The sequence below is a fragment of the Podarcis melisellensis genome (genome assembly GCF_964234715.1).
Source record: "Podarcis melisellensis genome assembly, chromosome: 11".
NCBI classification, from domain to species: Eukaryota; Metazoa; Chordata; class Lepidosauria; order Squamata; family Lacertidae; genus Podarcis; species Podarcis melisellensis.
In genome coordinates this window covers 29,923,064-29,947,725 of record NC_138543.1, presented here as the reverse complement: position 1 = coordinate 29,947,725, position 24,662 = coordinate 29,923,064, and the positions used below count along the sequence as shown (strand labels likewise).

Below are 24,662 nucleotides of genomic sequence, written 5' to 3'. Positions count from 1 at the left end.
CCACCTCATATTGTGCCATTTGACTGTCCCATTCTATCCCCAGACTCTCATTTTTGCACCAATAACTCAAGAAAAATGATCTTCTGTCATTCTCATTCAATAGCCTCTTGTGACACATTTCACATATATTTTGAATATCTATTAAAGGTAATTACAAAAACACAGGAAAACATAACTCCTGCGGTCAAAGTCAGCAAACCCTCCATCATAATTTACCATTGCAAAGTCACCATTTAAATATAGTAGGTGAGACATTATATACATATCTTAGCTTGCAATCAGAGAGCAAATTTATTTTTCAGTGCTGAAGGCTAACTAAAAAGCCGCCCAACTTCACGCAGCAATAAGTTCTGTAGCAGACCACTTTAGGGTGGCATGGGACTCTTCTGAAACAAAAAAGCTATGCAAAGTATGCAGCCCATAAAGCATACAGGTCAGCCATTCAAAATAATGAAAGGTACAGTTTAAAGAAGTTTGGCAAAGGTTTCTTGCATTCAACAAAACTCAAAAGACAGAATCAAAATAGAAAATATGCTTCAAAATACTTCAAATTTCTGTTGTTGAGAAGTAATGGACAAATAAAGTAATTGTTCATTGGGAACAATTGCTAAGAAAATTTTTCCTGCTGGACTGATCCCACTAAGTTGATGGCCTCATGGCATCAATTCCACATATATGTTAAAGTACTTTAGTAGTTGCACATTCAATCACTTCTTTTAAAATGTCGGGTTTCCAGTGACTAATTAGTGCTTTCCCTTTAAAATACAATATTAAATTATCTTCGACTGTCGGCACTGCCATGCTTTTAAATTTAATCACAGTATCCATGATCTGATATCACTAGGTTACAAAATTCTTTTTAAACAAAATGTTTACACTTTAAGCAGTTTTAATGAAATACTGTTTCATTCTCTTTGGTAGTTAATGAGTCTATCAGGTTACCGTACCTCATTAACATTAACGATCATATTACTGTGATGTGAATTTATACATAAATGTATTTTTGCTTAAGTTCAATAGCTACATGCTATGGTAGTGGCAAGGATGCATATTCTAGTCCGCATTTTAAGCTGTGTGATGTACAGGATGTCTAAGGCGCCTATGAACATCCCAGTTCGCATTTTGAACACTGTAAACTGGGGTTGACAACTTCTTTTGCCGTGGACAGCAAAATCACTGCCAGTAATGTGTGTCAGTTCTTTTTTTCCAGACAAGTATGTACAATGTGACCAAAAACTGCTACAAAATACCTTTCAATCAAACACTTAAAAAAAATATTAGTGATAAACAGTATCCTGTTTATTTATTAATTAAATTTAATCTGCTCATGACTTTTGAAGGAATTTTTGAGGAAAAAAACACCTGAAATGGTTAAGGGAAACTGCTAAACTAGATTCATCTGCCTCTCCCTCCTCACTGGTCTAGCTTGTCTAACCCCTTAAAACCAAATGCACGTGTGTCTCCTTTATAAAAGGACAGTATTTTGTTGAAAAATTATTTTATTAGCTACAACCCAACTGCAAATTTCTCTCTACAATAGGTAATGAGAAAGGAATATGGAATTGGAGCAATAAAATCAAAGAGATGAAGAATTTATTTTGGAAATCATCATCCCCGATCTTCTTGGCATTATCTAGCCAAACAAAGTAACATATCCACAGTGGGATTCCAAGCATGTTTTAGCCCGCAGTAACAACCACAAGTTCAATGGGACTTACTTCATAGTAAATTGTGCTTAGGGCTTCAGAATTAAACCCACTGTTTGGCTCCGGAGGTTCTCCACCACCAGAAGCAAAAACGTTGTCATTCTGGGAGTCCACAGTGTTAACATGGACATGAAGACTCGGCCTTCTAAAATGTGGTTTAGGGTAGCAAAACCAAAGGAGAAACAGGACCACCCAAATCCTCACTCTGATGTGACTGTTTAGACCACATTGGGCTTCCTTTTTAAATCAGGAAGTTCTCTTTCTGTCACCAATTGTGCAGGAACAACTTTGTCCATTTCACTATCCGGAACAAAAATCTGCTTTTCATCAAAACTGAAGCAGTTATTGCAGTTGCATTGTCTTTAACTGCACTGATAGTTTATATTTTCAGACAATTAAAATTAAGAAAACATTCACAATAGCTACATTATTTCACTGTTAAAAGGCATCATTTCCTGAGGATTGTTTGATCTGCTAACTTTGCTTCTATAGAAGTTGTCTCTAAGCAATTAGTCCTCTCAGCCCTTTGTACAAAGTCTTTCCTCTTTAAACAGGTATTGATTGAATATTTAAAAGCAAATACTGCAGTTTAACCCAGGCAATAGTTACATACCGCAAGCGGCACTCATCCTGCTACGTTTACAAACTCAGCCACTGTCTTTAACTGAGTTTATCTCACTCTACATCTCTGGCTTAAAGTACTAAAAGATAAAAAATTAAAACATATATTAGATAGATTCCTAGGCCAGCATATAAATTTAGCATTGACTTCAATCATATTGCAAATAATAGGGTCAACTGAATGCTGTCAGCAACCAACATTAAACACTGGTAATATTAGCCCCTCTCTGCCCCACTGAGAAATAAAGCAACATTTCACATATAACTTTTCTTTTTGTTATCTTTTTTAACTGCAGAGGAGGGAGCACACATTTAACTCATTCCCTGATCACATTTTTCTCCATTTCAAATCACTGTCCAAGTGTCATTTTCTCTAAAAGGTTTGCTTCAAGTGTTAGTTTAATCACACTTGAACTTCATTGTTTTACTTGCTGTAAATTTCCCCCTCCCAAAGTAATTTTTTGTTGTTGTTGTCAAAATAGGCATTGGGGCATAGCGAAGTGAGTGAGCATATATAGTTTACATATAGTTTACTCTTTATATTCTGGCATTCCCACATAGCTGGGTCTGCCAAAACAACTGTTTATTCTAAAGGTAACATCAATTCTTTTGTAACATCTCCACCACAAAGAATTTTTTAGAACAAGTTCCAGAGCTCAGAGCTCTACAGTGGTCTTAATATATCAGATATAATCCGGGAATAGCTATAGACAGAACTTGCCAACATCAGCGGAGGGTGTAAGTCTGACATACCCAGAATGTCACCAGAGTACACATGGCTCTGTTGCCTACAAGAAAACTCTTTAGCTCTTTTTCATTAGGCAATTATTCCTTGCTGTTTGTCAGGACCTGCCAGGAATAGCACTGGGAACCTTCATTTCTGCATGGCTGCCCTGTGTGGTCTGCTACCCAACCTTCCTGGCAACGGTGTTCTCAGGTCCCAGACTTGTCCCTTAGATCCATGTTGGCCGTTGGGTCCTCCGGGACATGAAAGACTATTAAGGCTTCCTGTTTTGACTTCCTGAACAAGGTCTCCCTTGCTCTGGTGTATTCCTGTGCATTCTTCAGCTCCGATTCCCACTATGGTCTCTCTGAGCAGACTCCTTGGCTCAGCTCCTAGTTCCCAGCCTCCTCTGACAGCTGACTCTGTTGTGACACTGTGATACAGTGGCGTCCAGCCTGTGGCCTATGCAGTCCCTTCCATTTCCTGTTCTTTACTCCCATCCTTGAAATCCTTCCTTGACAGTGATGTGACAGAACATGGGCACTGGCTTAAATCATTCTGGCATACCAAGATGTTCTCATTCATTCAGCACTGATGTCCTGAATTGCTATGATAGCTTTATGGACAGGGGGAACCTGTAGGAACTGGGGGAGAGAGTCAAGACTTATGGATGTAAGAGATGGAGCATGGTATAAATAACTAAATCTCTTAACTGCAGCAGCAGTGCATTTACTGATTCCAATCCAGCCCACTTACTTTACTCTTAGTTGCAGAGCCGCTACTATGATCTCGTTTAGAAAGAAATTATACATTTGTCTTTAAGGACTCCCACCCACCCCACTCCTTGCCACAATAGTTTACAAGATCTTCTAGGCACACTTGCTTAACAGGATTGCCCAATAAAATCCAGGTCCTTATTTAATGCAATGTACGCAAGCATTAAAAGTTGCCTTCCGTTTTCCAGGAAAAAGAAAAGCATGTCTTTTCATGGGAAAGTTTGCAATCTGTTTTGCTTGTTTGCTTTCCTGGCTAAAGGGTGAAAACCTCTCATGTATTTTGACATTTCCAGCATGTACATATTTAACTAACCATTTGGGAATTGCCACAACTGCCTTACTAGGGAATGCTTCAACACAGTTTATCATATGCTATGCCATTTCCTGCTGGAAGGACAGGTGAGCCAAAAAGAGTGTAACACCCCCCCCCCCACAAAAAACCTACTCAGTTCTATAGTACCTTTCTGGAGTAACTTGGAGTACACACTCATGTGAACATGCACGTACACTTACTAATCTGTTGTCTACCGGGATGTTACATTTCATGCATTCTTATACATTCAGTACAGCTTGCAGTATACCCCTCCCCTGAAGAAAAGAAATTTCCAGGTGCAATCCTGTGCACAATCAATCTATTTAAATTCCACTGGCTCCAGAGAAATTTAAACAGCCTAACTATGTGCAGGATTGCAGCCAAAGTATCCTGTGGCACCTGAGCAACTGATAAATAGTAGCCCAAGAGCTCACATCAAGAGCCTAATTCATTAGATGCCTTTGTTAAAACCACTTAACTTGATAGCAAGAATCTGTAAGGTGACAAATGAGCCATAGTCCCATCACAAATGACATGAATAAGTGGCAGATTCCAGAATTGTTCCTTTTCTACTGCACAGACATTTGAAATACAGCTAATTGTGTGGCAGCATTATAGCCTAAAGATTTGCCACACTTGATAAAAAATAATAATAACAAATTTCAGCATGTCAGCAAGAACTACACACCCAGAAAATTGTTTTAATTAATCGTTATATGAAATTGAGTGTATATTAACACACATTTTCAGCTGTGGGTTGTAGTGGGAGGGTGGGAACCAGTTTCTTTCAGATGCTTTTAGTCTATTGTGTAAATTCTAGAGAGAATGAGGCTAAGTGTCTTATCACCTCTATATTTGCAGTCTAGGCCATAAACCACATTTATGGCACCTTATGACATCTTGGTCTTGTGTCAGAAAGAAAATACAGTTCATTGCTGAGGATGTTCATAACCCAATACTTTCTCCAAAAGTTGAGATTTGTGAAAAATGGTTTAATGCCACCTAAACAGACTTTCATGATTACATACACACACACAACAAAAACACAGCTGGTGACCCATAAAAGACCATCTCACAACTTTTTGTTATAACAATAAGAAAAAGTTGCAAAATTCTGATAAGTTTCTCCCTTCCTAATACACCCCTCTACTGCTAGATGATATTCACTTCATTAAGTTATTCAGAATCCATTGCGACCACACAAAACATGGGAAAACTAAGAGATTTTTGTTTGGTGGCTCAGCCCCCACTGAAAATAATCACTACCAGAGATATGTACAGATTGAAATCATAAACTGTACGCTGAAAATGCTGCTTACAAACACAGACATATCCAGATTTTATAAAAACATGTAACACAAACATAAACCAGAGCAGTTGTGAGCTTCCACTCTATTCTTGACACTTGAGAGTAAGTTGAAAGAATACATTTAATTCCCAGCAGCATCTACACATTCTATTATTGCACTTTATTATTAATAATGCTTCATGAAGTATAACAACATGCCTTAAAACAGTTTCTTGCCACTTAAACTTCTACTTTATAGTGCTATGAAACGCTCAGGGTAGGTTAAACGCTCTATTACACTGTTTATATATTTTTGCAGCCTCAAAGTAAGACGGCAATCTTGCCACTGTTCGTTTTCAATGCTTACACACTCCAGTCCACAATCTAGTTAAACCAGAGTGCTTTGATTTAAGTTGACTGGCACCCTAGTCCTAACACATCATTTAAAAACAAATACCACTAGTTTTAGAAGAGCTTTATTTCCAAGTAAACATGCTTAGGGACATAGCTTTGGGTGAGTCCCTTCTCTCTAGTGACTGGCTCTTCATCTCTATAAGCATTTATTTTAAGCCCCACTGATTTCAGTGGAACTTACAGTACTTCCAAGTAAGTGTGCTTAGGATCACAGTCCAAATCAGCTTATTAACATGTACTTCACCTTAACCAAGCAATGAATCCTACAAATAAGGTCATGTGAAATGAAAAGGTGGGGGCGGGGAGGATGAGGGCAAGAGAGAAACACATAGGAAATGAAATCTCCTATATGACAAATAGGGGGAAATCTATAGCTAAATGAGTGTTTTATTTTAAATTCTAAAAATACAAACCACCACTAAAAAAAAATTAAGCGTATCAGTATTAATTTTAGAGATCACCTTTACCTCTGCCAAAGGCAATGGAATGGTATGTTTACATTTATGGCTGACTCACTGGGGTCACACTGTGTAAGACACCAAGAGGTATCCATTGGGTTTTATCAGGTTTTAATAAAAGGGGAGAAACTAGACAATTAGTCAGCTAGAATGTTCAGTGCTTCCAAAATTTAATTCAAAAAATATTAGTTAACCCTCCAGAGATCCAAATACAAAAAAACACAACTGAGTATTCCATTCTAAAAGATATCCAAAAGCTTCCGGGAGGAAGAGAGTTTAAAAAACCTTGCACACATAAAAAATAAATAAATTATAAACTGAGAAAATAGCTGCCATCCTGAAATTATTCAATAGCAATCTCCATGATTCCAACAGAAATCTTCCAAAATAAACTTGTTAGAGGATTCACTGTGCCTTTACGTTGCATTTTGCTATAGAGGTACAGTAAGAAATAGGTGTAGTCTCTGACTTTCTGAACGATTACTTGGGAAGAAGGTTCATATAACCAGGTAGTGCATTTACATAAAACTTTAAGGTTCTATCGTAATTGCACAGCCACTGAGCTCTCAAAGCATTAGAATACCATTAAGCTGCAATTTTTGAATGATCACATTGCAATCCCCCCTCCATTTTTTTTTTAAAATGATTTCCCCATGCTTCCAATTGCACTTAACAATGACTAAGCAATCATGCTATAGTAGCCCTTATGTAATAAATAACCAATTGAAAATGAAGTGTGCCTTGCCACCAGCAGCAATCAGCTTTTATCTCTGTCCAATCAAGTTGACATCTGAACTGCCTAATCCTCCTTTTGTAAGGCACATAAGACTTTGTTGTCACTGTTGGTTTTGTGAATTGTCTCTATAAGCTGCTCTGATTTCCTAAAGATGACAAATCCCAGCGAACAGCCAAGCTCTACTGCACTGCAGTCAATGCGACAGTTGAGATTAAGGTACAGAACTGAAGATACTGGGATTTAATCACCTGTCCGCATGTAACATATTGACCGTCAGCTCTCAGGAGATTAACTTAAATCTGTTCAGAGCAGCAAACCAATTACTATATTCAAAAAGCAAGGGGATGTGCCTGAATATCTGCAGATTTCACTTGCAACTTCTGCAGTCTGCGTCAACTAGTTCTAAAGTATATACGTTGTACTTTACAAACATAAATGCTGCAGACCTATGCCATCAGTCATTTAAAGCCACAACTTGCTACACTTCAGTTAGTTAACAAACTTTTTAGCAAGATGTATACTTTTTCTGAATTTCATTTATAACATTTAACTTGCCGGGTAGCCAGGAACATACATTTACATAAAACTTGAATTTAACATGGGGAAAGAACCCACATTACACAAAATACAACATGATGTGTAGAAATGATGAAGATACTATTTTTATTTCCATGAATAGAACTTTGTGAACCTCATATAGAAATAATCAGAGAGTTTAAAACCACTCAGATCCATGTTATTCTAATTTTGGTTAGGCTACATAGCTAAGAAGTTGGTCTATGTCCAACAGGTTAAAGTCTGAAAGTTATTAAAGTGATCATTCTCTCTGGCATCTGACATGAAATCATGACTTGCTGAAAACATTTAAAAGGCTGCTTGTCTTGTAGAGATAGTATGCCCTTGATTACTGTGTCAAACTTCTGAAAAATTTACTTCTTACAAATAAGACATTTTAAAAGCAAAATAATTGTGAACAAATTCTATTAAATACAACAACACTGGCAAATAACTTTCCTTTAGAAGCAAGTTCCATAGATTTCAACAGAACTTACAACTTAGTAAATGCGTTTTGGAGTGCGGTGTTACCCATTTTTATCCACGTAATAAATGGAAAATATAGAACTTAATTAGTTTTCAGTTCAGAACTGGTAACTCCTAAGAGTAAATATTTTTAAACCACAAGACAAAAATTTTTTTACATCTTTGAATATATGCTTTAGGTATATAAATGTATATAGTTTAGGTATATTAAGACAGGTACCTGCTTACATGATGATTTATGAAAAGTCAGCCATCTGCCCTATTATCATAAGAATTTATCAACAAGCGAGTTATTTGCCCACAACTTCTTTTCCAAGTAAACATCCTTACCATGAGGGTACAACATTGTCATTATTACACACATTAAGGATTCCAGAACAGGCAACCCAAACAAGTAACTTTAACTGCATTCTGTACAATGATATTTGTAATTCAACCCCAGGTACACATTTCTGAGACAACCTCACTATAGGTGCAGTGTTTATAATTTAGCACACTTTAGAGAAAAGCGAAACTATATGCAGTTATCAGCAAGGATAAAATGGCTATCTAATCATTTATGTCATATTTGGAACCTGTCAAAAAGAGATTTCTTTCTGTTTATCAGCTTCATTTTACTCATTCCTATGAGTTGTCTATTGTCACCCAAACAGTTTTGTGAAATCTAACTCATAGAAAGATGTGCAGGATCAAATCATAGAACTGCCCCCCGAAAATAATATCATAACATACAATAACAATTCATATACGTATGTTTTGCTAGATTGCAGGCAATGCTTTCCAAATCTTGAGGATTTTAGCTAGTGAAATATATTCCAGTGCTTCCAGTGGCACTGAGTAATCTTGTATAATATTAAGAATAGATACAATGCGCACTGAAGCATAGGGGAGACATATAAATGCTTCAAAAGATGCTCATTTTATTGACTATAACTTCCTTAAAACATAAGTAACACATTATGATAAAAGATTCCTTGAACCTTATTTAGGACTGAAGTAGCATCCTGAAATTACTCTGTAAAATATAGGTCTTGGTTCACAGGTGATTATATTCCTATGCCCTGCCTCTATTATGCCTTAGGGTTTAGCATTATTATATTACATATAAATATGTATACTCTATAACGACAATGCCACTGCTAAGTGCCACTGGGAAAGGGGGGAAAAACCAGGCTTCACATATCTGTTTAATGTAATTGGCCAACTGGACACTTTTATATCCTCTAGTAAAGCAAATGTAAGGTACTGATATATATTTAAGACAATGGCCTTCATGTTTCATTTTATATATGCTACTAAAAAGCATTTTGTCTTGAGCTAGGAATCTATAGACCACCACTGAAATATTGGCTGAATGCCCTTCTTCCGCTTAATCATCTTAAAACAGTAGCAGGTATGAGGTGCGTACCATAAGCATTTAATTCTAAAAGACCTATCTTGGTTACTCTAAAGATGAGACACTACAAGCTTGGCCAGTTACATAAATATGAAAACAACAAGTTCTACAATTCAGACAAACAGCATTATTAACGTAACACTATTCTCACATGATCTCCCGAGTCAAGTCTATTGAGCTACTCCAAAATATAACTATTTTCAAATAATGAAACACTATCTTCTATAGATTTCCCTTCCTCCTCCACACAAAACTAAGCTGGGTGAAAATTAGATAAATAATGAAGTTAGACAGCTTGCCAGGGAGCAATCTAGCTTTGCTTAACTTACAGCTAAAGTTGGAAAGGCTGGAGAGAGAGAGAGAGAGAGAGAGAGAGAGAGAGAGAGAGAGAGAGACCTTTCCCCATTCGGATCTCCCAGATTCCCCCATCTCAAAGCAAAGTGTGCAAATGAAAAAGATGCTCTGGGAGGGATGCTGTGTCGAAAACCGAGGCATTAAAACAAAAGTGACGTGCTGCACACAGCCGAGTTGAAAAGGCCATTTGCACTTATGCCAGCTTATTTCTTCACTGCACTGTTTGATAACTCGCAGGGCAAGTACTCCAAGGTCAGACAAACAAACCTGAGTGCACTTCACAATATCAAAACACACCAATGACGTGAACTAACTTCATGAAAGTTTAAATACTCATGCAGCTGATGGAGGATGGGGGGGGGGAGAGAACAGACACAATTTCTCTGCAACTTTTAACTATGTTGGGTTTGAGTGCAAAGTTACTTTAAAGCCACCCGATTACGCTATGTCTGCGCCACGCACGTTCCCAGTACATGCTAAGCCTCCTGCCATGCAAAACATTGCAATGCCTCCACGAGGGGCTGAAGGAGCAAGTCTATGCTACTTCGCGATGAAATCGCACGTGTACTTACATTGCAAAGGGCTGGATGATCAGGCTAGTCCTTGAGATATTTCCCCCTTCTTGGGAGCAACCGAGGGAGAAGAAGAGACAAGAGACCGAGGAGATTGGTGGGGAGGAGGAGGAGGAGGAGGAAACAGGGGTGGGGGGAGCCGTTAGTTCTTCCAGCCTTGTAAGATGTTCACCACCTGGTTCAACATGCAGCCTCCTTTAACCGCACATACGCGCGCACGCAACGCACACGCGCGCACACACACAACCTTGCAAAGCAATCCAATGAGCAGCCAGCAGCTCTCTGGCGATGGTGGCGGCGTATGTGTGTGTGTATCTGAGGATTCAGGAGGCGAAAGTGCCCGTGCTGCTGGCCGGATTAAAAGTAAGCAGGAATCGTCCTGAGAGCGTCTAGGAAGGAAGTGACAGGAGGCGAGTGGGGGAAAAGAACAGCTCACAGGCTTTGTAACATCACGGATGGAGGAGAGAGAGAGAGAGAAAGAGAGAGAGGCAGGGAAAGGAAGCTTCACAACTACACGCCCGGCGAAGCTTCTCTCGCTTGTGTCCTCCCTTCTCCTCCTCTCCTCCTCCTCCCTTCTTCCTCCTCCTCCTCCTCCTCCTCTTCTTCTCCCCTCTCTCTCCCACAATCCCAAACGAATGACTCTCTCCTGCCGAGCTGGAGAAATAATCAGTTTCACTCTTGAAAAAAGGGGGCGGGATCACATCCCGAAAGCGTTTTAATAAAACAAACACAGTGAGAGTGAGGCGAGAGACCAGCTAGGAGTCTAGAAGGGGAGGAAGAGGCGATGGCAAAGCGCTCTCGCTCTCTCTTTCTCTCTCTCTCGCCCCTCTCTAGTCTCAACGAGATTGATAAATTACTCCACTACCCTACTTTAATTATGTATATGGTATGCAGAATAAATCACCCAACATCAGGCACCTCAATCAAGCACTTTTTAAATGATAATTGCATCTTGGCTGAATCAATCTTGCCATGCCTGACATTTTGCTAATTTTAGTTTTTTACCACGGGGGGGGGGCAGGGAGAGAGAGAGCGCGCGCAATAGTGGGGGGGGGGACGTCTTGGTTAGTGGATATGGGGAGTCGAAGGACTTGGCATATGCCACGGAACAAGCTTTGATGACAATCCTTATTATTACTATTATTATTATTCACGAGCAAAGCGATCGCGCGGCAGAGAGGCGGAGAACACCGCCCGGCAGATGCCCGTCCCCCTCCTGATCAGGTCTGTCTGTGCCCCCAGAAGATATTGGACAGGGGCGGGTGGGGGCGAAGAGGAGAGGGCGCGCGAGATCGTGGTTGGAGTCGTCTAGGCCAGCGAAGTGGTCTCGGCCAGAGGCGACCCCGGCAGCTCCCCAGGCGCGCGTGGATTGGGAAGTTAAGAGGGAGGGAGGGAGGAAAGGAAAGGGAGGAAAGGAAGGAAGGAAGGAGGGCGCTCGGAGGTCCCCAGCGGCAACACTTCTTTTTTAAACCGGTGGTCGGTGGGTTGGCTGGCTGGGATGGGATAGATGTGGAGCCAGGAGGGCGAGGGGACGGAGCTGGGGTGGGGGAGCTGCTTAAATGCTTAGGAAGCGTGGCGTCTTCGTTTGCCCATTGAGGTCAATAACTACAGATGAGGCTAAAGCAGGGAATCGACCGGCAGATAAACGCGAGGTGCGTGTCCGGATGGGCTCCGATCCGAGCCCTCCGGCTCAACGGGATAGCAGATCGGAGGAGCGGCTAGGTTCTCGGAGGAAGCAGCAGAGGGAGTCCCGCTTGCACTGCAAGGGAAAGTCCGCCGCTAGCGGCGGCAGCACCATCTCGTCGACTTTGGAGGCGGCAGCGCTCGCTCCACGCTGTCCAGCCAGCCTAACTTTCCAACGTGCTCTGAAAACATTGCTCTGCCCGAAAGCCTTCGCCCAGCCGGGGTGGGAGGCGAGAGGCAGGCTGCTGTTGGGTTTCGTTTCTCGCAGCGCGCTGACCTTTCCTCTGCCCCCCTCCTCCCTCCACCTCTGCTGCGCCTTCCTCGCGGACCCTCCGCTCCGCTCTCGCCAAAGTGGAGCAGCCCCACTTCCCAAACTCGGGCGGCTTTTCCGTCTCCCCCCGCCAGCGGGACTTCACTTACCCGGGACGTCTCCAAACAAACTGCACAGGAAACAGGCGCGCGGGCTCCGGGGGAACAAGCGGGATGCTCCTACGATTTGGGGAGGGGGGGGGAAAGCCAGATAAAACTCGCCAGGCTTTGCCAATAGGGCAGCTGGGTCGGGGTGGCTGGAAGATAAAATAACGGTTCCTTCCCTTCCTTGCCCGGGTCTCAGGGAAGCCTCGGCGTGCTCGCTCGTCTGGCAGCAGCTCGCGTTCCCTGGTGCCCCGTCTGAACAGATCCTCACTTGGCCTTCGCAAACTCCGCTGTGCCAGCTCACCAGCTCAGCTCTGCGAGAGCATCGCCCGGGAAGAGCTTGAGAGCAACCTTGCCCCTTTGCCTGGCGACCGCAGCGCGGCCAAGAAGCGCTCCCTGGGCCCTAAAGTGGCCGCTCTCGGAAAGGGGACAGGCTGACTTGCTGACCTTCCTCCTTGTTTCTCTAGGGCGGTAGATCACTTGTGAAACTCCACGACGGTCTGCTTTCTGGATTCGTCGTAGTTTTGGCACTTGCCTTCTGATCTGTACGTGGACGGTTGTGTTTTCATTGCGGAGGGGGTGGGAATAGAGGAAAGGTGTTCACTGCGTTCAAATGCAGAATAAAACATGACTTTTACAGAGGTGATAAATTAAGGGCATGGAGCATGTATTATTATTATTATTATTATTATTATTATTATTATTATTATTATTATTCCACTCATCTGCCTTGGTTGCCCCAGCCACTCTGGGCTGCTCCCAACAAAAAAAAGTAAAAACACAATATAGCACCAAATACTAAGAAATCCCCCTTCAGATGTCTTTCAAAAATCACATAGCAGCTTATCTGTTTGACATCTGCTGGGAGGGTGTTCCACAGGGCAAGAGTGACTACCAAAAAGGCCCTCTGCCTGATTCCCTGCAGCCTCACCTCTCACCATGAATATTCAGGTATATGAATATTGCTTAAACATTCACACCACTTCACAACCTGAAGAGGCCCCGAAAACAAGGTTAAATCCAAAATCAAGAGCAGGATAATCCTTTTAATTAAGACCAACTGAAATGTCACACAACAGGGAGCAAGCTTTGAAGTTCCACAGAATGCTTCTTCAGGCTGGATGTAAAGCAAAACAAAAAACAGAATGTGGGCAAATGGAGAGATTTTTATTTTTTTAAGATGCCCAAGACCATCTTTTTTCTTTCCTCCTCTCTTTTTCTGCTTGTTGTTTAACAACCCATCTGAAGAAGAGTGCTGGAGTACTTTGAAGCTTGCTCAGTACGTGGAGACATTTACATTTCTCCTACTGTGCATATCACCATATTGCTAACTTTTAGATTCCCCCAACCCCATGAACCAATGCAGCCACTTGTATTTTTTTTAACAGAAACACAAAAGTATATATTTAATTAAATATCCCTATTGCCAAAAGAAAAGGAAAAGTACCTGTAGTTTGGAATTCAGTGGCTTTCTTTAAAAAGAAAAGGAATGGAAAGATATCTAATTATTTATACGGAATAAGGGACTGAACTTCTGTTCCCTGCAAGGGTGGCTGAGAAGCTGTTGGGTGGTGTAGACCTCCCTCTCTGCAGGCAGAGGCTTTCTGGGTGTGGGGCCAGGTTCTGCTGCTGTCAGAGTTTACCAGTAGTAACTCTGAAAGGAGCAAGGCCAGAAACAGGGTGTTCAAGAATGCTGGCAAGGGCAGGTTAGGAGTGGTCTTGGACCCAAGGCCCTCTCATTCACCCAACACACTCCCAGAAATAGAATATCAGTGTCATTGGGAGGGGGAAATTTGGAAGGCTGAACAGTGGTGAGTCTTGGGAATGGAAAACCCATCTCCTTCAGACACCCACACCCCCACACACCCCTTGCCCGTGAAAGCTGGCAGAACTTATAAAGTTGCAGTTTCTCTGCCACAGAGTCCTCCACCACCTATGATTGCTCTGCCCACTTACCAATTCAACATAATTTGCTGCTGCTTGAGCATTATTTTCTGGGTGTTAGGATTTATGCCACTGAAGAATGAACCTTCCAGCATTTTGTATGATATCTGAATCCTTCCTTACATTGTTTGGTATATCACCGTGATGGGAATGTTTAAGATAAGTTCTAAGTTCTGATCACACCTTTTATACATATTACGTAATTCAAATGCTGCCAAGTCCTCTCGACCAGACTTCAGTGTTTTGTCCAGCACCTGGCACACAGATGACACTATAGATAGTAGCATAAGGAAAAGATAGACTAAGGAATCTATAGCTGAACAGGAGGGGAGCAGGAGGTGTCTATGAAGCACACGACTTTGTTTCAGAGAGAATCCAGTTTCAGCCATTCTTCTACAATTGCTATCACTCCCATCAGATACTGCACTTTTTCTTTTTTGCTAAAGGGAAGCTTTATTCAAGCACTGCACAATGAGGGTGCTGGGCAGATTTAAACTTAAGGTTCTCATGCCCACATCCAACAATCTGGCCATGGCATGACTCCTCTTTTGTGATGGAGGAATGGATGATGATGATGCTATCTCATATGGTCAAGCGCCTATCAGTTTGGATGCAACACAAAAGAATGGTTTCTTACATATTCAGAGTATATGTATGCAGACATATTGAACTTTATTAATGAATTTTTAAATAAATAAATAAATACAGGACCTGTGAACTTCCAGAGTTGAGGGCATAAAGACCAGAAAATGTAGAATAACTTCTTTTTATTGCCTGGAGAAGGAACCTCCAGGTTCCCATTGAACACCAAAGACAAAACTCTTGCACATCATAGTGACAATTATCATAGCACACAGTACAAGGTAAGACTGTAAATTAAGAGCAACGTGATATTGTTTTATTCCTTCACTGATCCATGCGTTATTGGAAAGACTTGATATTCTAGTATTTCAACAGGCAGACACATCTCTCTTATGGGTATAAGAGGCACACCATAAATGGCTGAGGAGAAATTTTACCATTGTTCAGTATTTGGGATTTTTTAAATTACATTTTGAACAGGAACTGGTTTTGAAACAATGTGGAAACTGTTCAGGATTGAAATCCTCAGCATCAAATAGTATCCAGGACAATGTGGGCCTGTTGATAACTGCCACACGTTCAGTCATACAGCACTAGCATTTCTTTTCAGCACCAACCCTGCTCTTTCTTCCACAGTGACAAACAAAACAAACACCTTTAACGTGATAATGGTGTAGACAACAGGAAAAAATCTAGTTACCCCAGACAGATGACATGCTGCAATGCACTATGAAGGTTGATACACTATAACTCCTCGGTGGTTTCAAGATTCAATGTATACCTATTATTGGGACCAAGCTCTAGGGGAAATTCACAATACTGGCAATGGCCGCTTAAGATGTATCCAAAAGATGCATAAAAGCACATGTGTGCACAGCACCAAACCCAGAAATGACTGAAAACGTCAGAAAACACGTCACTGAAAGGGTGGAACAGGGGCAGAGCAGAATGGGGTGGGGTGTGCTTATACGTTCTCCACTAACATGCATGGGGTTCAAGAATGGAACCCCTGCACAATTTGCTCATTGACTGTATATCACTTCGTCACTATGCAGTATGCACTATGCACTCAATAATGCATCACACAGTGACTTGCCACTGATTGTGGTGAGCTGCCTCACTTGAAAATCATTGTGCTTGACATGGTGTGAGATGGTGTTTGATTTGTGATGGCTGTTTCACATATGGAAATAACTACTTGCTGTTGCAGCCATCAAAAAGTCCAAATGCATGGAGAAACTTCTGCTAACCTGCATTGATTTCAATGGGAGAGTTAATCTCTTCTTTTGAAATCAACGGAGCTTCAAAGTGCCTAAAGGTTTGATGAAATGTGCACATCGTTTTCTCCTCAGCTTTCAGGTTTAGGTGGTCCCTTTGGATCTGGACTGTGGGCTTTAAGGTAGATCATGTAACTTTTTGTAGGATCCGTCTTGAATTGCAGTAACACCAAGAATTCCTTTCAAGATACCTGGCTGTTCAAAGTCACAGAAGAAGAAGCGAATACATAATGTTGTCTAACCTCACAGCCCCATAAATTGGATTGAGGACCATGATGCACCAGCTTTGTAAATAAACATGCACATATTAGTGAAAATAGCATTAAAATTGTATTATATTACAGGAAAGCTTTTTTTTTTTTTTTTTGCAAAAATATGTACATAAGGGGAAATTGTATATTAGGAGATATTCATAGTGAAATGCTTATGAATTTTCATGAGGACTTTATTCTCCAAAGCAACAACAACAACAATGAAATTAAGACCGGAGAAATTAGAAGTGAGAGAAACATTGCTTTTACCCATTGCTTGCGGGAGGAGCGGCTGCATGGTCATGGGGTATGGCTCAATTCTTTTCAGAGTCACCAGCCTGCACTAGGAGAGAGGACACTCCTTCTTTCACTCTCACAGGCCCATCTGCCCCTTCACACCCTGGTTGTCTCCAAGGAGACAAACAAGGCATGAATGGAGGCAGAGGCTGGGCTCTTCCATGGAGAGAAAACTTCTCTTTCATAACTTGCAGCACCACCTGACCCTTGAAGCCAGCTTGCCCCCAAGGAAAGAAGTCATGCACACAGAGAAACAGAGACCAATGAGCCTACCATAGCCTGACTTCATATAGAGTTCAGTAATGAATCTGACTATAAACAAAAAACTATGGTCCCCACAATTTCTTTGTCATTTCAGATTTCTAGCATGTGCTAGAAGGGCAGTAGAGTGCTCAGTAGGACAAAACTTGCTTCCAGGTGACCTATTGAGCATTCATCCTGATTTCTCTTCACAAAGTTTGCAGGGAGGCTGTACAATGTTGGCTATTTGTTGCACACTCATCCTGATTTGTTTGTGGGGAGTCTATACAACTTTGTATCAAAATATTTTTTTTCCTCATACTTTCCAGTCATTTTCCTTACTGAAAATGTCCAATTTTGGGGGGAAGTGGATTTGCTGTGCAAGAAGGCTAAATCCACTTTCATTTCGCAAAGTGAATTTGCAGATCTGCAACTGAATTCTTATCCACAGAATAGAAACAGTCTGGTAGTGGCTCTGAGATGGGATTTAGGAACTGGCTCTCATAGATATCTTGATGGTAGATGTAGGACTAGAGAAGCTATTACTTGTTCAAAGTGTCTATTTTTTGAGCACAAAAATAGGGTGATCAAAATTCAATCTACAGGCTATCAGCTGCTGTTTAGACAGAGAAAGAAATACATTGGAAAATCCTTAACTATTGTAACCCAGGAACTGTATGTTCACATAGCCCAAACTGGTCTGAAATTATTCAAAGCAAAGCTGGGGGCATTGAAAAAAATGCAGGAAATTATATGCACCAAGATGGTTGTCTCTTGGACAAGGGGTGACAAAACTCAACAGTGTCTGTCATCTTGGTATGTTGCTAAACACACAACACAAAATCACTTGGGAGAGGGTGAAATAAGGGGAGGGGGAATTATATGAAGCCAACCCAAGTGTAGTGAGCAAAATTCTATAATTTCTTGCATTTCTTTGGGGGGAGGATGCTGCAAAAGTGTTGAAATGTCTCAAAGGCAAGGCTCTCAGCTTGACAGGGCAAAGGTCAGCACTACTTTGGCTCAATAGCCCAAAATCAGAGAATGACACCACTGAAAGAAATATATGCAGTGGCTTCATATGTCCTGTGCATCATCTACATATTTAGGTTATTAGGGCCCAGTTTTTAAATAGGCATGACCTTATCCTGGGGACTGATACTCAGTGGTTTGTGCCAACATTATTTTTCAGTCAGAGCAAAGATGCCCAAAGCAATGAATAAGACACCTCCCCTTTAAAAAAAAGAAAGTGTCTCAGTACTTCATAGACAAGCAGTATAGAAGTCAAATTGTTTCCTTCATTCTTGAAACTCAGTAGAGAATATTTTTAGGCTTCAAATAAAAATAGTTCTTACAACACCTGAAGAATCTTCCTGTGTCATTTAGCATTCAATATAATTTACACTGAAACACCATCACCTCCAGACCATTATTTTAAAAACATGTGTTACAAACAGCCAATAATTGGCAGCAAATCCCCGTTGGATTTCTTCCAGGAAGGTAAGATTAAGGGTTCCTGTTAGGCCTAGGCCTGCTGGCAACAGGAAACAGAAAATCTTGCACCATTTCCCAGCCTTCCACCTGAAACTTACATCTGAATTAAACAAAACACACAGGGGGAAAAATGCACAACAGGAGGTGTAATTATTGGAGTAATCAACCCTTCCATACCCTTACCACGGGCTGAGGTGCAGCCAAGTGTCTCTTTCCCTTACAAGTATGATTATTTCATGGTGAGCTCAGTTAACATCCCCTTTCAGTAATTATCCGAGTCCCCCCTCCCTTCTTCAATTTGGAGTGATAGTCAAATGTTTATTTCTTCAAAAGAAACAGCGCTGCCAATTTACATTGCAAAAGCGACAATTAAATTGCAGAGTGCCAGAGTCACATCTGAATACCCCAGAGTTTATACATCCTAACCCTGGGTGACTTGGGTTCCAATTTCTGTTCATAGTTCAGCCCCACCCCATGCCTTCCTATGAGCCTCTCTACCACAGGCCTGTCTTGAAAGAGTAGCTCACGAAAGCACTTCTTTCTACATCTGTCTGCTTTTAAGCTTGGCCCATGCTGGGTACAGCTCTTGAAACAAGCTTTAGGGGAATATATATATATATATATATATATATATATATATATATATATATATATGTAAGCTGGGGCGGTTGCCACAGCAACCCACCCTGAGAGGAACCAAGGCTATAGATTGATCTACCCCACAAGATTTTATTCAACAATACTGTATTTGTTCTCCAATCATTCAGAATATTCTTTCAATCCATATTGCTTTTATAATTGCCCATAACATATAAATTCCCAAAATCTCGTTATAATAGGATGTAGATTCCAGGAGGGTAATTTAAATATTTCACAATCCGTAGGGGAGAATGAAAATGTATATAATTTCTTGTGGAATGAATTAATTGTAAAATATATTTTCAAAGGTAGGAGCTGAAAGGGTGACACATGTATATTAAATACCGTGGCATGCCATGGCTAAAACGATATAATGTACAATAAGTAGTGATTAGGGAGAAGCTTTGTCATCCGTATACCTTTTAGTACACACAACTGCAGAGTTTAGCTTGAGCCCTAAATCTGAAAAAGGAAGCAATAAATAGAGCTTTTTGTAATATTGAATGATCTTGCAGGAGGCAGGGAATTAAAATATGAAACACTCACCACATACACCCTCTGTATTTCAAATTCATCCACCTTCAGTGCTTTACTTAAGCTGTTCCATAGTAGTTACTTCACAGTTTACAACTCTTAGTCGGCACCTTGAATGTTTAAAAGCAGAACAGTAAGACATTATTAAAATGCAGATCTCTATTCGTGAAGCAAATAATATGAAAATTCTTGAAGACAACAGTTTCTGTAAAGCTTTAGGCAAACTGGTTGATATCACTTAGAAACTACGTATTAACAAGCAACTAAGATTGAGTATTTTGAGTAAATACTGTTTAAATTACCCAAGATGCTGAATTGTCATAATAGTGAACCACACCAAATCTGGAACGCTAGACTGAAATAAATGCAAACTGGCATATTATGTGAGATGCTTTATACTGATTGTTGCTGTTATTTCTAGACAACCCTTCATCTTAAGGGCAGTATACAACATAATATAAAACCATACAATAAAACAAAATGATAATATAAAAAAAGCAAAAAAAAAAAGCCTTAAAATAAAGTAATCTGACAGCATAGAACAGTCCCAGAGATTCGAAACTAGTGCCTCAACTTTAAACGACAGATTAAATAAATGTGTTAGAAAAACATTACAGTATTGGGCAGGCCAGTTGTAGCTCCAGTAGGAGGGAGCTCCATAACTTTACAGCTATTTCATCTTCAATAGATATATTAAATCAGAGGGATCATGATAGCAGTGCTGGTGGCATGTTTAATGGAAAGACCACCACTCAGATGAGTCCCATTGAAATTACTGTACCTAAGTTATCATAGAATCATAGAGTTGGAAGAGACCACAAGGGCCATCGAGTCCAACCCCCTGCCAAGCAGGAAACACCATCAGAGCACTCCTGACATATGGTTGTCAAGCCTCTGCTTAGTCCTGATCACAAGTTAGTCCTGATCACAAATTTTAATGGGTCTGCTCTGAATTTGACCAACATTGGATACAGTCCCTTGAGAATATATTTGGTCAACATGGTGCTACACACCCCAAAGTACTTCTACCTACATTCTAGTTGTATGTTAAGGTGCTGAACAAGAAGCACAAGAGTCTTATGTGGACAACCTTTCAGAGTCAATACATCACAACAGAGCTACCATCTTAGCTTGGAACACAGGTGGGTTTTTGGATTTTTTAAAAGCTTTGTAAGGGCTGTGATTCAAAGTAATTCTAGTTCCTAGTGGTGTAGATATAGTCATTCTTCTTGATCATGCTAAAGGACCTCTCCAACCTGACATCTGATGGTGGAAAGAGGGTCTCCTGATTAATGGCTTTGAGGACAATTGGCCATACGTGCAGCCAGGCCCCCTAAATCAAGTAAATAAATAAAAATACTTAACTAACCAACCAATTGCATCACATATAACTCAGTTCTGTGCCCCCCCTCCTAAAATAAATCCTGGCTACTCCCATGCTATTGGCTACCCCAATTCACTGGAGTTTATCATACCCAACCAGCCTAGGCAGACACTGAGAGATATAGGGTTTTGTTGTTGTTGTTGGGTGTGTGTGTTTGAATATAAGCAAAAAGGGGAAAACAGAAATCTGAGGCTGAGGTTACTAGAAGTGGTTGCTAAGAGGTTTGTAGCTGGTAAAGGATGTTGGGAAGATGGACGGGTGTTGCTTGGTGACTTTTACTGCTGCTCCTCCTGTATATTTTGTAAATAAAGTTTGCTACAAGAGGGGCCTTAAGTCTCTCACAGAAAAGGAGGGTGAAAATGCATGCACACATGCACGTGCATGCACACACACACAGCATTTGATATACAATGCATCACTAACTGAATTATGTGTGCAAATGTTTTATTCTAGGTTGTTGCCATAACTTGGTGGTAGAACACATTTTCCATGCAGAAGATCCAAGGTTCAACCCTTAGCATTAGCAGGTAGGGCTGTGGAAAACTCATGCCAGAAAGCTTGGAGAGCCACTTCCAGTCAGCATAGACAACACTGAATTAGATGGCTCAAAGGTCTAACCAAAATAAGGCAGCTTTCTATGTTCCTAACTCACAAAATCATGGGGGTGCCATTCATTGTATTGCTGTACGCAGTAACAAAGTGTTGATAGTCTGTATCTACATCAAAACCCTGTTAACTGTATCGAGTCTAAGCCAGTTTGAGTCTTGGGTTGTTTACTTGGAAGCAATTCCTACTATAGTCCATGGACCTTAGTCACAGATAAACAACAAGCCCACAATTGCAGCCTTGATTTTTTTCTTTTGCATTGCAGACTTGTGTTCAACTTGCTTGTTCTTTTCACACTTTACCTCCTCCACAATGGAGGCTGCTAGAAAGGATTGCAGGTTAACCTATTCTTTCTACATTCTGATGCAGTTGTACACACATTACACAAAACCTACTGTGGGGGAGTTGTGGGCATTTTCACGTGGTCTCTTGAATGCTCTGGCATGCAAAAACTCTTAGTTAGGGGTCATCAACCTTTTTAGGCCCAAGAACACATTTGGATTTTTGGTGTGAGTGCCATGGACACCCCCCCCCCCACGTCTTGTCACCTGTCACTCCCTCTTATCAGCCCACCCTCATTCAACAGAAAAAGTGAGCGCACAAACTTTACTTCTCCAAGGGATCAATGGAGGGTTTAGAAGAGTTAATCTGAGCTTTGAAGAGCCCATACAGCTGAAAGAGGAAGTGAGAACTAGACTGTGCACACATTTAGTAGCTTAAAACGCAGCTAGGCTGTTCTTTTTCTCAATTCGGATCAAAACTTGTTTCGGAAGGGGTGGCAGAGGAAGCGTCGAAATGCGGCGTTTCGTAAGAAATTGCAAAATCGCTCTGGCAAACATCATGCGCACACCTCTCCCCGAACCAGAAGCGGGAGTGTGCTTGAGCAGGGCGAACAGACGTGTGTGTACAGCCACGGTGTCCCTCTTCCAACTTTGCTTCTTCAGCTTTATGTACTTTCCAGAGGAGAAAAAAGAGAGCCACTGTCACTGTCCTTGCCAAGGGGGTAGGGAGCAGAGCGAGGCTTCACGGAGAAGGACCTCAAGGTTTTGAAAAGCCAAGAGGGTCAACCTGTGGCCTCAAAGTGTATTTATTGACTGGATTTATATACTGCCATTCTGTTAGGAAACCCAAGGTGGCTTGCAAGTTAAACACTAAAACAAATACATTATATAAAAAGGAGGCTGACTGAGTCCTCTCTTGCCAAGTGGGAGCTGGTGGTATGTGTCAGGACTCCCTCCTTCTTCTGCCTTCCTACGCAGGTCTCAGGGAAGGTTCAGAGAGAAGGAAAGAGAGAGCTCCTCAAAGGGGCCAACGAGGTCGCACAGCCCGACGCCTGCAACCCGCTCACCGCCTCCATCCCCCGCCGCTCGCCAGCCAGAATAACCGCGCAGGCGGCGACGAGGCGCGTCGGGACGGGGCTGCGATCCCCACGGCGGCTAAGCCGGAAGACTTCCTTTTCCGTCCGTCTCATGCCGGCTGCCGCCATGCCGCCTCCTGCGCCTGGATATCGCCGGCGAGGAGTCCAAAGGGCCGATGGGCCAGGAGCGTCCAGTCTGCCGGATGCCCAGCCTCTCTCCTCGTCCACCCCCCCCCAGTCTTTTTTTGGTGCGGCCCAAGCCACGCGGCTGGCAGGAAGCCCTAGAAACTGGGACCGACCAACGGGGGTGCGGGGGTGGGGAGCGAGGAGAGCGCTTCATACTTCTCCAACGCTCCATTCGGAGCTTATTGATGTGCTACCCCGCCGCCCCTCTTCATTTTCCTCCTGCTGCAAAGCGATTTGATGCTTGGCTGCCGGTTAGTAGCTGAGACGCTCCACGGTGCAGAGATCAGATCCTCCTCTTCCAACTGCAACAAGGATTTGGGGGGTATGGAAAAAACCCACATCCGAAAGGCGGGGGAATCTCCCAGCAAGGAGATAACTCCCTGGGTGCTCTGGGTTGATTCTGTTTGGCAGGAGGTTTGGGGATCTATCGGGAGTCATCTCATACACACGTGTAAAAGAGATGATCAGGACGGTCCTCTTCTCTGTGTTTCAGGTGTGTTCTTAAACAAAATCATTTTTTCAGGAATGTGGCCAGGTTTGTAGGAAAGTCTTACCCAACCTGGTGTCTTGGGCTCTCAACAGCCCCAGTGCTGGGAGTTGTAGTTCAAAACTTAATGGAGGGCGCCAGTTCAGGGCATGTTGCTTTAGAAGAGTAGAGTAGAAGATCTCATTCCCACACGTTTTCATTTTTGCAGTGAAACATGGCATGTTTTATACATTTTATTTGGGTGTTATGTCTTGTATTGTAAAAGCTGCCTTGAGATTCTTTTGAACATGAGGTGGGGTATAAGGTTGGAAAACAAAAAAAGATCTCCAGGGCTCACACATTTGCCCCTGCTCTTCAGAAAGTGGGGAGATGTCAGGATGCCGTATTTCTGAGACAACTCCTCATTCTCTGCTTGGGAATGCCCTCTGAACAGGGATGGCCCAAGGCATTTTGGTACCTGGGGTGGAGCAGCAGATACTACCCGCCTCTCTCCAGTCGCAAAGAAGTTAAGCTGCATGGCAATGAAGACCTATCGAGTTATTTTGGCTCCCAAGACAACATAAATTAATCAACTAAAATCCCACAAGCACCTCTCTTCCCTCCATGCCAGTAAAAAAGTAAGTAACAAAGTAACAAGTAGTAAAAAATACATACACTATAATGACATTAAGAAGAACCCTCCTGGATCAGAGCAAAGACCCAGTAGGCTCTTCTCACAATGGCTAGCCACAAGCACACACTAGACACACACTATAGCACTTGTGCATCCCGGCACTTCAGAGACATACTGCCTCCAACAGTGGTACTGGGGAATGAGGCATGAAACATGGGATCTGCCCCCCACCCCAACATCACATATTTCTAAACTATATAATGTTCATTGCGCATTAA

At 41.8% G+C, this 24,662-nt stretch overlaps 1 protein-coding gene and 1 long non-coding RNA gene across 13 annotated transcripts in view; one reads left to right on the top strand and one right to left on the bottom strand.

The window, feature by feature from the left end:
- The window catches only part of MEF2C (myocyte enhancer factor 2C), a 160,060-nt gene that overhangs the window by 127,661 nt on the left and 7,737 nt on the right, over positions 1-24,662 (bottom strand). For 9 of the 12 annotated variants that reach the window (XM_081930179.1, XM_081930178.1, XM_081930186.1 and 6 more), the window contains exon 2: positions 19,764-19,861. The gene's annotated coding sequence lies outside the window, so the exon portion shown is untranslated. Of the gene's footprint in view, positions 1-10,399; positions 10,982-12,502; positions 12,827-19,763; positions 19,862-24,662 lie in introns of those variants that run through there. The other 3 variants (XM_081930181.1, XM_081930182.1, XM_081930184.1) reach the window with 2 other exon arrangements.
- The window catches only part of LOC309380367, a 65,310-nt gene continuing 52,138 nt past the window's right edge, over positions 11,491-24,662 (top strand). The window contains exon 1 of the long non-coding RNA XR_014172883.1: positions 11,491-11,623. This is a non-coding gene — a long non-coding RNA (uncharacterized lncRNA). The remainder of the gene's footprint in view (positions 11,624-24,662) is intronic.